This window comes from Limulus polyphemus, unplaced genomic scaffold (genome assembly GCF_000517525.1).
Source record: "Limulus polyphemus unplaced genomic scaffold, Limulus_polyphemus-2.1.2 Scaffold2393, whole genome shotgun sequence".
In the NCBI taxonomy this organism is placed as follows: Eukaryota; Metazoa; Arthropoda; class Merostomata; order Xiphosura; family Limulidae; genus Limulus; species Limulus polyphemus.
Window position 1 is genome coordinate 105,814 of NW_013668003.1, and position 4,762 is coordinate 110,575.

Consider the following 4,762-nt stretch of genomic DNA (forward strand, 5'->3'; position numbering starts at 1 on the left):
TCGTTCAACAGTTCTTGAGCTGACTACGAGTTATTGTTTCACGGTCATTGATTTGATTCCAAAATATTGTTCAACAGTTATTGATTGAGCTGACTACGAGTTATTGTTCCACGGTCATTGAGTTGATTCCAAAATATCGTTCAACAGTTCTTGAGCTGACTACGAGTTATTGTTTCACGGTCATTGATTTGATTCCAAAATATTGTTCAACAGTTATTGATTGAGCTGACTACGAGTTATTGTTCCACGGTCATTGAGTTGATTCCAAAATATAGTTCAACAGTTCTTGAGCTGACTACGAGTTATTGTTTCACGGACATTGATTTGATTCCAAAATATAGTTCAACAGTTATTGATTGAGCTGACTACGAGTTATTGTTCCACGGTCATTGAGTTGATTCCAAAATATAGTTCAACAGTTACTGATTGAGCTGACTACGAGTTATTGTTTCACGGACATTGATTTGACCTATGTCTATAATTTAATTCGTTGATTTCATCCTAACTATTGATTTGAAATAATATTTGTATAAAATGACTAATGACGATTATCGACCAACTGTAACAATAGTCACAATACTATTTTTTTCAACGAACTCTAAAAAAGTCGAGAACAAAAAGTGGGAAATATCGCATAAGAAGTAAAAGGGACGTAAAGAAAACCTAACCTTTTACTTGACGAGTCTAGGCAGCTCACTTAAAGGCTTTAATTACTTTAAATACACTGCACTGTCTTTTCATTTTTTTAAACTTTGTGCTCTTAAATACGAAATATCACAACGAAAAAAAAATAAACGTTTCGTAAGCAAAGCGTTAAAACGGTTTTGAAACGAAACCACTGGGGATCATAAATGAATCTATTCTTGCAATTCAAGTGAACAACGTAATACAACTTAAAATGACAACGGTATAAACAAGAATTTTGAAATAAACAAAACTGGAAATTATCATAACTCCAACAGTAACATTCCTTCGGGACCAGTAGTTTATCAAAATATGGGCTTACTTACATAACACCCGCATATTTCTGACGTAAATGTTTCTCCCACGTGGGGATATTCTATAGTTTTTACTTCGTAGTTTGAAAAAGCCATTTATTTGGTTTTCTTGTATATACCATGCTATTTGTTTAGAAACTGGTTGTTGACAAATGTCTTGTGTTTTTGCTTAAGTCGCAAAAATAAAGTAACTCTTATGAATATAAATTGAGTATTACTGGTGAGTTGTTTACCTGTCACTAGGATTTTCATCATTCTGTTTTGTGGCAGACAAATGGGTTTGCTACGCTGCGAAAATAGTTGCTTAACTTTGGGGATCAAATAAACACCTTGACGATATTAGCTTAACGTTGGGGATCAAGTAAACATCGTGACGACATTAGCTTAACGTCAGTAATCAAATAAACATCGTGACGACATTAGCTTAACGTTGGGGATCAAATAAACACCTTGACGATATTAGCTTAACGTTGGGGATCAAATAAACATCGTGACGGCATTAGCTTAACGTTGGGGATCAAATAAACACCTTGACGACAGTAGCTTAACGTTAGGGATCAAATAAGCATCTTGACGATAGTAGCTTAACGCTAGGGATCAAATAAACACCTTGACGACATTAGCTTAACGTTAGGGATCAAATAAACACCGTGACGACAGTAGCTTAACGTTAAGGATCAAATAAACATTAGTGATAACAGGAACATTACAGTATCACTGGAATGAAGTTTATCTTTTCAACACCAGGGGAGTCACGTAAACGAACAATAACTGTTCATGTACCTGACTTTCTCCTGAATGTTTTTACCAATTTTAAGCTAGTCTAGTCTAATGATTATCATGCTACATTGTGTATCCGAGGATTCATGGTTCATCTCCCGTTCCCGCATGAAGACAATTGCGCTCTAAACTTTGGGAGCGTAGGTGCGTTACCATAGTAACGCAAAATCCCTTTAGTTAATAAGAGCAGCCCAGCAGTTGGTGGTGGATACTGTTGACTAGTTGCACTGTTGACTAGTTGCCTTCCCTCTAGTCTTCCAGCTCAAAATCAGAGACAGCTAACCCAGGTGGCTCTTGTGTAGCTTTGTACGAAAGTCTGAAACAAACAAACAAACCGTATCTTTACTGCTTTAATATAGTATCTGGTTTCTGCATTATCGTCAGCACGAGAAATCCACGCTTTTACCAGTAAAGATTTACTTCTGTATTTAGTACTTGATGTGTAATAAATCAAACTTATATTTAATCACTTTGTTTTGTTAGCAATTTGTCCTTTTTATAAGACGCAGCATTTAATAAGTAATTCTAAACGATTAGAAAAACACAACATATAAGACTGTTGACATATCTAATAAACTTAGTAGTAGACATTAAAAGAGGATTTGAAGCTACAAAATAAATACTGAATAAGGTTTACTAAAATGTCATGTATTGATTATCAAGTGGCATCAGCTTATCTGTCGGTCTGTATACAATAATACAACACACACAGATTGATCTAATCTATGTGAAGAATGTCTATTTTATAACTTGATTATCAAGTGACATCAGCTTATCTGTCAGTCTGTATACAATAATACAACACACAGATTGATCTAATCTATGTGAAGAATGCTATTTTATATCTTGGTTATCAAGTGTCATCAACTTATCTGTCGGTCTGTATACAATAATACAAGACACAGATTGATCTAATCTATGTGAAGAATGCTATTTTATAACTTGGTTATCAAGTGGCATCAGCTTATCTGTCGGTCTGTACAATAATACAAGACACAGATTGATCTAATGTATGTGAAGAATGCTATTTTATAACTTGGTTATCAAGTGACATCAGCTTATCTGTCAGTCTGTATACAATAATACAAGACACAGATTAATCTAATCTATGTGAAGAATGCTATTTTATATCTTGGTTATCAAGTGTGTCATCAACTTATCTGTCGGATTAGATTAATCTGTGTGTTGTATTATTGTATACAGAGTATGTGAAGAATGCTATTTTATAACTTGATTATCAAGTATCATCAGCTTATCTGTCGGTCTGTATACAATAATACAAGACACAGATTGATCTAATCTATGTGAAGAATGCTATTTTATAACTTGATTATCAAGTGACATCAGCTTATCTGTCAGTCTGTATACAATAATACAACACACAGATTGATCTAATCTATGTGAAGAATGCCATTTTATATCTTGGTTATCAAGTGTCATCAGCTTATCTGGAAGGCTGTCTAAAGTAATACAAGGCATAGAATAACTTAAATAGGTTTTATCTTTTAATTTTAAATATATTTCTTTATAGATACATGTTTGGTAATGGATTGTCCACTACTTATTAAACCAGTGTGTGTGTATATATATATAATGCAAATAATGGCGGAAACACAAAAAAGCGATACTGGAGTCACAAACAACAAGTAGTGGAAAGTAGGTGGTGAGTTTATTAATGGTACGAAACATTACCAATACACAGGAATAAGTGCCTTACACAAAGCATAACGTCCTGTTCTCAGGAAGTCATACAGTGTATCAGAATAAGATTGTTGTTCCTGTGTACGTTATTGAACAATATTGTTCCAAGTGTGCTTTATCCAGCCTTACAATTTAACCAAATTATTTAGTCGCCTTTTGTCCTTCTCACCCTCTTTTACATAAGCCCTTACAGCCTCAAGAATTTTTAATTCTGGACTTCGTGCAGGCCAAGTTATGACCGCGAGAGCCTCTAACAATCCACATGTATCGTTTTATCACATTGCTGTAAGCTTGGGATCATTGTATAACTGGAAGATTAATATCTGCATTATGAGTCGCATCATGGAACAGGGTATGCCTGTGTGTGTCAGCAGCTAAGGTGCCATCAGTTTTGTGCATAAGACCAACACCGTTGGCTAAGAATTAGCTCCAAATTTGTACTGACTGGGCACCATGCTCCATTGAAGATGTTATTATTCATTGACTCTGATATCATTCATCTTTTTATCGTCGAACAGACTGTCGTTTCTGAACAATTCAATCTTTGATTCAAAATGTCTCTGTTTTTGCTCATTCCACTGCTGGTAGTTCAATAACTATTTGAAATTAACGATTTGGTTATCTCTTCTCAGTAGCGGTTTCCGAACAGCTATACGTTCATTGAAACAACTTTATACTAATATTTTTCTTACTGTTCTCGGGGTAACATTCACACCTGTATTTACAACCAGGTCGTTGGCAAGATCTGCACTTATAAGGAACATACTCTTAGATACTTAACATCACTTTTGGGAGTTTAGTTTTACTTCTACCCCTTTTATAATTAACAATTCCATTTAAAGTACCCTTTTAAAGTCTTGCATACAACTCCTACTGAATCATGGGGTCGTGTCGTAATGTTTACCATGGAGTATCCTAAACCAGCCCAAGCTTTGATTTCTCAAGGCTCGTTATGCGGAATTTCAGCCCTGCGAACCATCTTAAAAGCACTGCTACTACTGGGCATGGTATAACTTCTTGTACTTTTATATTAGGTCGTCAAGAAATTTATGTCGCTTTTTTTTAGATGAAAAAACCGAACAAGTTATTTCTCAAAACAAAATATTTATTAAATGAAATAGTCTCCGTTCTTATCGAAGAAATCACTTGACTTTGAAGCAAAAAAAAAAACATGTCAATGTCCTCTTTAACACTTTTCCCATTAAGATGGTGTTGCAGCGAACGAAAAACATGGTAATCTAGTGATGCCATATCTGGAGAATATGGTGGGTGGGGGAGAACTT

The 4,762-nt window shown here is 34.8% G+C and overlaps 1 long non-coding RNA gene across 1 annotated transcript in view; it reads right to left on the minus strand.

Moving 5' to 3' along the window:
• LOC111087623 overlaps positions 1 to 2,077 on the minus strand; it is an 11,387-nt gene extending 9,310 nt beyond the window's left edge. Inside the window, exon 1 of the long non-coding RNA XR_002612286.1 lies at positions 1,932 to 2,077. This is a non-coding gene — a long non-coding RNA (uncharacterized LOC111087623). The remainder of the gene's footprint in view (positions 1 to 1,931) is intronic.
• Between the last annotated feature and the right edge of the window lie 2,685 nt (positions 2,078 to 4,762).